The sequence below is a fragment of the Rissa tridactyla genome, chromosome Z (assembly GCF_028500815.1).
Source record: "Rissa tridactyla isolate bRisTri1 chromosome Z, bRisTri1.patW.cur.20221130, whole genome shotgun sequence".
NCBI lineage: Eukaryota > Metazoa > Chordata > Aves > Charadriiformes > Laridae > Rissa > Rissa tridactyla.
This window is the reverse complement of record NC_071497.1, coordinates 67,019,683-67,029,326: the sequence shown is the minus strand read 5'-3', so window position 1 is coordinate 67,029,326 and position 9,644 is coordinate 67,019,683. Positions and strand designations below refer to the sequence as shown.

Genomic DNA, 9,644 nt, shown 5'->3' with positions numbered 1-9,644 from the left:
GAACTTGTGGGGGAAGTAAAGGTTGGTGGCTGTCTAGGGCACAGTGATCATGAGATGATTGAGTTTTTGATTCGTGGAGAAACAAGGAGAGGGGTTAGTAAAACTGCCACCTTAGACTTCCGGAGGGCAAACTTTGACCTGTTCAGAAGACTGCTTCACAAAATCCCTTGGGACACTGCCCTGAAGGATATAGGAGCCCAGGAAGGCTGGACTGGATGGGTTACATCCAAGAGTGCTGAAAGAGTTGGCAGACGTGCTCGCCAAGCCACTTTCCACTATTTACCTGAAGTCATGGCTAACTGGGGAGGTCCCAATGGACTGGAGGGTAGCAAATGTAACACCCATCTACAAGAAAGGCAGAAAGGAGGATCCGGGAAAGTATAGGCCTGTCAGTCTGACCGCAGTACCAGGGAAGGTCATGGAGCAGATCATCTTGAGTGCCGTTACAAGCCTTATAATGGACAAGCAGGGGATCAGGCCTAGTCAGCATGGGTTTATGAAAGGCAGGTCCTGCCTGACGAACCTGATCTCCTTCTATGACAAGATGATCTGATTATTGGACGAGGGAAAGGCTGTGGATATTGTCTACCTAGACTTTCGAAAAACATTTGACACTGTTGCCCATAGAATTCTCATGGAAAAACTGGCGGCTCATGGCCTGGATGAGCATACGATCTGCTGGATCAAGCACTGGCTGGATGGACGGTCCCAAAGAGTGGTGGTCAATGGAGTTAAATCCAGCTGGCGGCCGGTCACAAGTGGTGTCCCTCAGGGCTCAGTGTTGGGACCATTTCTGTTTAACATCTTTATTGATGATCTTGATAAGGACATAGAGTGTTATCATCAGTAAGTTTGCAGATGACACCAAGTTAAGCGGGAGTGTTGATCTACATGAGGATAGGGAGGCTCTACAGAGAGACTTGGATAGATTGGATCGATGGGCCAATGCTAATGGAATGAGCTTCAACAAGGCCAAGTGTCAGATCCTGCACTTGGGCCACAACAACCCCATGCATCGCTACAGGCTTGGGGAAGTGTGGCTGGAGAGCTGCCTGGCAGAAAAGGACCTGGGGGTTCTAATTGACAAGCGGCTGAACATGAGCCAGCAGTGTGCCCAGGTGGCCAAGAGGGTCAATGGCATCCTGGCTTGTATTAGAAATAGTGTGACCAGCAGAAGGAGGGAGGTGATTGTCCCCCTGTACTCAACACTGGTGAGGCCCCACCTTGAGTATTGTGTCCGGTTCTGGGCACCTCAATACGAGAGAGATATCGAAGTGCTGGAGCGAGTGCAGAGGAGAGCAACGAAGCTGGTGGAGGGCCTGGAGAATAAATCTTATGAGGAGCGACTGAAGGAGCTGGGACTGTTTAGTTTGAGGAAGAGGAGGCTGAGGGGAGACCTCATCACTCTCTACAACTACTTGAAAGGACAATGTAGAGAGGTTGGTGCTGGTCTGTTCTCACAGGTAATTAGCGATAGAACAAGAGGGAATGGCTTCAAGCTGCAGCAGGGTAGGTTTAGGCTGGACATTAGGAAAAAATTCTTCACAGAAAGAGTGGTTAGGCACTGGAATAAGCTGCCCAGGGAAGTGGTGGAGTCACCATCCCTGAGTGTGTTTGAGAATCATTTAGATGTGGTGTTGGGGGATATGGTGTAGGGGAGAACTTTGTCGCATGGGGTTGATGGTTGGACTCAACGATCCCAAGGGTCTTTTCCAACCTGAATGACTCTATGATTCTATGAAGTTGAGTACATTTAGGATTTGCTTGCTTATTATTTTAGAAAAGGTGTATAGCGTGACTTTATCCTTCAATAGAATAAATATCATGTAGACAGTATTCACCTGGGACCCATTTGAAGAACAATTGCACCCTTTTAACCTCAGTTCATTAGCTTAGATAACTGACGTGAAAGAATACTACCTAATGTAGATAAACTATTAAAACAGTTTCAAATAACCCTTCGTTTAATACTGCCCAATGTTTTTGAAATGGATGCTTTTGCTCTTAAAGGGGAAAAAACCTACTAGTCAGGATATTTTCAGTTACAATGTAGGTGAAGAATTTGAAATGGAGAAGTTGCTCTTCTTAACTGAGATTGATTCTTAATCTTTTTACCTCCAATTAGTTTAAGCAAAGTAATAGCCTCTGAGTTCTTATCCTGGCTTTTCACTAGTGTCACCAAGAAATAGATTCTTTCAGTTAGAAAGAGTCACTATCTTGAGAGAGATAAAACGATCAATTAATTTCAATAATATAGGTCAAATTTATACTTATGTGTCATTCAAAATTAATACCTAGGTATAATTTCAAAATATGATCTGTTACCTACAGCTTTATTGAAGTCTTTGCTCAGAATGCTGCTCCTGGAGATGCTCAGAACTCTTGAAAAATCAGGTAACTAGAGGTTATACATCCTACGATGCAAATAATAACGGTCAATTCTTTAATACAGTCATATCCCATTGTCTTATTTGTGTAAGTAGACCCACTGAAATCCTGAAGCACTTGGAAAAGTCAGCTCACCTTCCTTTCCTGGAAGGGATAATGCAGATAAATAGACAAGCCCAGATACTTTATACTAGTGTTTGTCATGTTACTACAAATAATAACGACTAGATGTTGCTAAGCATTTTTGTATAATACTTCCATTCTTCTAATTTTGTTACTTAAAATGTGTCATATTGTGAACGTGCAGCTGAAAGATACTTAAAATTTTCAATAAGGTCTGTTTATTAGAACTCTGTACTGAGGAATTCTTACTGTATTTGGGATCTGATTGTATAAATACTCCTCCATTGAGAAAAACATACATTAGAATTGGGTTTTTTATTATTAATATTAGGTGGACATTTTCTTCCAAGTTTTTAAAGACTGGGCTCACTGCATCAGAAGCTTTCTAGATCATATCTGTATTAATCAGATTTTAAACCTGTTATTTGAAAAATTTCATTTTGGCTTTCTGCGTGATTCTTTGATTCAGATTGATTGTATATTGGGCACACTGAGTTTGTAGTTCAAGGTCAAGTGTTTTGTACATCTCCATGGAGTGACACAAAAATGTGTAATAGTAAGGAATTAAGTATATTTCCATATTTTTCTTTAGATTTTGCTTAATTAACAATCTGTGTGTGTGATACACTCACATAAGTATCTTGTATTCTACTCCTAAAACAAATGAAAGTCAGCATATTTCAAGTGCCTGCCAAAATACATTTTTATCTTTTGGTCTCAAACTCCATCCCATCATCCAAGTTTGTGCAGTAAATAATTTAATTTTAAATTCGTTATACATTTTTCATATTAAAATGAGTCCTAAGACTGTGGCAGTGTGCTCTCCCCCTTCCCCCCTCCCCGGCTCCGGCTCAAGCCATAACTGTCAGTGGGGGTTGTGATGGGCTGCACCTGGACTTTAGGGGATGGATGGCAACATAGACAAACGCTGTCTGGACTGGGGACCTAGATGTCTTGCTGCTATGCAAATATGACAATAGGTCAATCATCTTACTCTATAAATAGTGGACAGCCCAGGGCCTGTTGAGCTCTCCTGCATGGCGGCAGGCTGCATGCCAGGACCTCTCCTTGAGCAGGGCCGCTGACTCAAGGTCACTCCTTGAGGTTAAGAGATTCCTTGCCACGACAGATCCTCGGTAAGTGGCTAATGGCATGCTAAACTTTGAAGTCTTAGCTAAGTGATATAAAGGATTCATTGCGCAGGTATAATCCTTTAGGCATAAACCGTTGACCAAGTCTATGACTAGGATTGGATCCAGCTGCACACAGACTCCTCTCTGAGAAGGAGTTTAGAAAGCAAGGGGGTCCTTTCTGAACCTCATGACTCAACGGGAGGGTCTCCCTGACAGCTCTGTCTGACCCTGTCCTCTGGGCAGTAAATAACCAAGTGTGCCTTGCCATCGAATCTCATAAAACGCTGTCACATTTACTGTCAAACTTTGTTAAATTGTGTTTTTATATCAATAAATATTTCACTGCTTCTCTCTCACGAGTGAAGTTAATCACTGCGTCTGCGACAAAGACTTACATTTAAGTATGGACTGTTTGTGTTTGGTGGGAGCTGAAATGTTTCTGGTTTCATTTCTCACATCTCAGCATTTTCCACACATTTTTGTTTCATTGTATTTATTAATTACTTCCATATACTGATGAAGACAGTCCCTGAATAGGGAATGAGCGCTCTCTCCAGTTACCTCAGTCTGCAGTCTGATCTACACCAAACAGTACCTTAAATTGGATAGAGTATTCTGAATACTAAATCTGTATGAAAGTGCTAAGTGTGTTTTTTTTCTCTATTCATCAGACTACTCTGAGGTGCCTAGGTCATGCAAAACCAGTAATTCTTAGCTTGTTACTGAATTTCAACTGTTGTCTAAATTCCACATGAGTTACCCTTTTCTCGTATCATGGTTTGTTGAAAGGACTTTAAAAAACGCATGAGCATCTGTGGCAAAAGTCTTGGCCTACTTTTCCAAGTTTGCTTAACAAGAGAACTGTTCATATGGACGTATCTTCCCCCCATATTAGTTTCCAGCATAAAGATCATAGCCTCCCATAGCAGTTTTCCAAAACAGACGTGTTCTGCTCAGCCTACCTAGTTTCAGAAGCTGTTCCTCTTAAATGTCAACCACTTAAGTGCTCCCACCCTCTTCTGTGCTCTGTATACTTCTGAAGATCCTGATACAGTCTGGGTTCAGAAGATCAAATAACATGCCTTACAGCCAACAAATGCTGTAAATATTGCTTTTGACATTCTTCTGTCTTTCCTCTTGTTCTTCATGACAGACAATGACTGCGTTTATGCTAGGATTTCTTCATCAGTAATGGAATATGTATGGTTTTATCAGTGTAGCTTAATTATTCCCCACACGAGCAAAACAACCTGCATTAGTAGAAGCATTGTTTTGGTGGTATAAACTCTGTGTGTAGCAGGAGAACCAGCTGGTATAGTTACGCTGTGCGTGGCAGGAACCTCTTCACAATCCAAATTCACATGCCAGCAGACTTGCAAATTAATTCCTTTAAACTAACCCTTGCATGCCAAGAATGTGCTGTTGACTTTGCTGGAACTGCTTGAATGCTCGTGACGTGTAAATGAAAGCGTGTAAGAAGCGGGGAGCTCTTGCTTTGGGCTCAGTGTGGGGTTTGCCAGTGGTCTTGGTAAGGTAAGGACATCACCTCAGCTGTTTGCTGGGTCAAAGCCTTGCTTTTCGTGAAGTGGCGACCGCATTATCTGTACAATTTTATGAAGCAATTAGAGATATAAATCAAAGCCATTCGCCATTACTACTTTTAAAGTAATTTCCCCAATGACTATAGCAGCCTTTCCTGTGGTTACTAGAACTGATGTGGTTATTGTCACTGGAAGGAAATGGAAGGATCATATATGAAGCAACACGAACAGAAACTTACTAGGAGGATTGATATGGATAAATTTACAATCTCCTGCTACTTAGTGTGTTTCCCTTTTGATACCCATGGTATATAACGTATTGCAAAACCGGAAGATGCTCAGAATAGCTGTAGCTTTAGCTGTAACTCAAATGAATTGAAAGGTCATTTTAGATCATTAATATAGCCGTTAAGTGTACGTTGTTAAGGTGGCCTGGAGATGTGTTATTGACTCTACACACTTTGCTTTCACTTTCCTTTGGGTTCACCTCTTCTCATGGTTTTCCTAGATACTGTTACCCGTCATATTTTAGGATTGTATATGTATCATATTTTAGGATTGTGTATGTGGCTTTGGGACTTCTATGTGATCCCTTTGGTCAGAGGTCTCATGATATTATGTGTGTTTGAATCATGCAGCATAGCGAGTCCTTGAGTCCTGAGATGGTTTTGGTGACTTTTCTGGGTTGAACAAACCCATTACCTTCTAGCTACCACTGCAGCATATGTCTGATACAGGCTAAACTGATCAATATGTAGGTTATAAGCTACTATTTTGAAAAAGATTTCAATAGTGAAACTTGAGAGCGTGGGCAGTTTTGGTGCCCTGGGCCTGGTGACCGCAGGTAGACATGTGAGACTTGGGCTGCTGGGCTGGGCTGTCCCCTGCTCCTCTTCCTGGCTCCGGGCTTGGTGGTGACAGGGCTGAGAAGACAATGGAGGTGCGCGGGGGGGGCCTCGCGTCTGCAGCGTGGGTCAGGGCGAGGAGAAGGACAAACCATTTCAAGGACGAGGCACAGCAAGGAGGTGGCAGCACGGCCACCGGGATTGTGATGGGAACCTGGAAAAACACCTTTGCTGCTCTTCAAAATTGGAACGACGCAGAGCTGGGCTGGAGGTAAACGCGACCACTGCCGTTCAAGAGCTTCTGTCAGGGTTTTTTTTTTTTTAAAGATGAAACTCATGTATTTTTCTGCTTGCTAATTTTCTCAGTTGTTCGTTTTCAGTAATTTTTCTAGTAATTGTTGCTCTCTAGTAATTTCTAGTAATTTTGTCCGATGATGAAAATGGGCTATTCTGATAGCGTATCTATGCCTGCAGAATGCATTAAAAAATCCTCCTGTTTGTCAGGACTTCGAGACATTTTTGTAAAAAATAGGTGCATAATTTCGGTTCCTACAATTAATTTAATTAAGTCTCACAGGGGAACCTGCCGTTGAAAGAAAATCCAAAATCGAACGCAAGCTCTAAAAACACTCGCCGGTGCCCTTTCTTAATGACGGGGAAACGTAATTTCGTATATTTAATTATTCACCTAATTACTTGCAAAATGATCCCATTTGCGTTGGAAACAAGATTTTGGGATGGCACGGCGTGAATTCGGACGTCTCCTCCCCAGGCTGCGCAAACCCCCGCCCCGCCCCGCCCCGGCCGCGGGAGGGGTGCCGGCCTGCGCCTCAGCTCCGTCGGCGCCCGCCAACGGAAGCGGATCCTGGCGATTCGATGAAGACGCGGACTTTTTTTTATTTTTTTTTTGCCGTTTGTTTCGATGGCGGTTATCGGCTCTTTTACCGGCCCCGGGCCCCACCGTGCGGTCGGGACCCCCCCCGCCCCGGGCCGGTTGTACCCACCGGCGGCCCCATCCCTCCCCTTCCCCGCCGTTTTGGGTGGCCGTTTCGGTACGGCGGCCGTTCCGTTCCGGTCGTGGTGGCGCCGCGCGAGCTGCGCCGCTGCACGGTTAATTACGGCGGCGCCGGGGACTCCCGCCGGCGGGGGGAGGGGGGGCGGGGCGCGCGCGCTGGGGATTCCCCCGCCGCCCCGCGGGCGCGGAACGTTCGGGATTGTTCCGTGACGTCACGTCAGGGGGCTCCCCGCCGGCGGGGGGCGGGGCCGGCGGGCGGGAAGCCCCGCCCCCGGGCTCCCGCTCGGGGGCGGCGGGGCGGGCGCGTTGTTGCGCGGCGGCTCTCGCGAGGCTCGTCGCGCGCAGGGCGCACACTGCGGCGGGGAGCGGCGCCATTTTGGGAGCGAGGCGAGCGGGGTGTGTGTGTGCGTGTGTGTGTGGGGTGTGTGTGCGCGCGCGCGGGGCGGGGGGGGCGGGTGTGCGCGTGCGGCGCTCTCGCGCCCGCTGCTCCCGCGCCTCACGGGGGCCCGGGGTGGGGTGGCCGCCGCCACCGGGCCCGGGACACACACACACACCCCCCCCGTCCCCGATGCGGTGTGTGGCGGCGGCCGGGGGAGGCGCGGAGAGGCCAGGGCGGGTTCTGCCGTACGGGGCGCCGGGCCGCCCCCTTCCGTCCCTCCCTCCCTCCCGGGCCCGCCCTCAGGGAGGGCAGGGGGAGCCGCCCCCGGGCCCGCGGCGGGGCCCCCGTGCGTGGCAAGCAGGGCGAACGCCCAGCGCCGGCCGGCGGAGACCTGGTCGCTGCCCGCCGCGACCCCGCGACAAAAGGCCGGTGGGGGCTGGGGGTCTGCCCGACCGCTGGGCGGCGGGCGGGAGGCCCCGGGGTGGCCGGGCTTTCCCCGTGCCGGCGGGGCTTCCCCCCGGCGGCTCCCGCCGCTCCTTCGGGCTCCGGCTGTGGTTCCGCGCCCTGGCCCAGGTCAGCGCCTCCCTCCCGGGTGCTGTCTGCGGCGTCTTTCCCAATAAAATAAGAAATGCCCTCTGCTTTCCTTTCTTTTTTCATTTTTTTTCTCTTTTTGTTTTCTGGGGAATGAGCGGCAGGAGGACGTCTCGCTGGTGGCTGCATTCTCCAGTAGGGCTGCCTGCTGCCCGCCCCGGGGTGTGCTGGGGTCCGGCTGCCTGTGATTGCCTGTGTCGTGTGTTTGCTCCCTCAGGTTCACGTCTGTGAGTCTGTCTGACGCCCGTCCAGGCTCCAAAAAGGGGAAACCGACTGTTCTGCTGCTTTTTACCGCCGGCGGTTGGGATTACAGAGAGCCCTGGATATTTGCAGCCTTTGGCTTCGGCTGCTAGGGAGGAAAAAACGTGGAAAGCGACCGGTGGCAGCTGCTTCTTGTGAAAGGGGAGAAATACCAGACACTGCTCTGGGATTATCTGGGTGCTTCGTCCTGAAAAGGCTTCTGAAACAGTGGGCATCCGGGAAGCGAGTTGGAAGTTGGCAGTTGTGAGCTTTTTCGTTCTAGCAGTGCCGAGCACCTCACCCTTGGACGTTTTTGTCAGCATGGCATGGATACATGGCTAAATTTATCAAGTTCTGAATACTTCATCTGCAAAAATAAAGTGCTTTCTTCCTTCTAAATACTTTTTTCTTCTAGGCAGCGTTCTGTCTGAGTCATAGGCATAACCAGTTTTGTTAACTGGCTCCAGGTTAAATGCAGCCTGACTCACTGTGTAGACATCGCTGAAAAGTTTCATGGCAGATATTTTTCCCTTTGTCTTATTTTTTAGATTTTCTGACATAACCTTCTGTCACTTTGCAATGAGACCTATTTTGTAAATGAAGAACCTAATAGATGTTTGTTTATCATTTTTTCTTTTATATTTTATTTAATATTTTTGTAGAAAAATGTTGGGGCCAATAAGCAATATGGAGGTATCCAGATAGCTGTTGTTTACAAATGCCTCTGTTACCTGAATCTAGGAAATGTTCCACAGTTCAGATGTGAAATCTGGATTTTCAGCTTCACAGTTGTTGGTGTAAAAAGTGTATTTATTTCACCTGGAGCTGATGTTTCATATAGTGATACGTACATGGAATAGACAAGAGAAGCCATCAGAGAAATAAAGCACTTCTTAAGCCAGAGAGTCGGCAAATTTTCGAGATAGCCCTGTGGAATCTGTAAGCAAGAAAGATGGGTAGCTGATTTTTGTGAGGTCAAATCTATGTCAAACAGCTACGAATGTAGTATCAACAAGAACTCGGGATATTATCTCAAGGAAAACAAACTGGAAAAATATAAATCACGCAGTACTAACACCTTGTGTGGTCCACTTGGATTTGGTAAGTGTTATAGCGGTCATAAATCAATTTACACTTGCATAAACATTTTATCAGTAGAATGGTTAAACCAGTAACATATACTGCCTAGAGGCTGTTGGGTTTTTTGAGACTGTTGAAATGAGCTTGCAGAATCTAATTTTTCTTTGCTGTTTTTATTAATGGAATAATTCTTTAAGAATTTGAAGAATACATGTACAAGGAGAAACGTGTAGGTAGGAGTGTGATTTTTCGAGGAGATAAAACATAGGTACACCTAGACTGAATCTGTAGGTAATTTAGCCTTTATGT

General features: G+C 46.7%; 1 protein-coding gene across 10 annotated transcripts in view; it reads left to right on the top strand.

The window, feature by feature from the left end:
• Nucleotides 1–7,321: 7,321 nt before the first annotated feature.
• Nucleotides 7,322–9,644, top strand: part of GPBP1 (GC-rich promoter binding protein 1) — a 36,578-nt gene continuing 34,255 nt past the window's right edge. For 9 of the 10 annotated variants that reach the window (XM_054184822.1, XM_054184827.1, XM_054184818.1 and 6 more), the window contains exons 1-2: nt 7,322–7,441; nt 8,233–9,356. The gene's annotated coding sequence lies outside the window, so the exon portion shown is untranslated. Of the gene's footprint in view, nt 7,442–7,821; nt 7,998–8,232; nt 9,357–9,644 lie in introns of those variants that run through there. The other variant, XM_054184819.1, reaches the window with a different exon arrangement.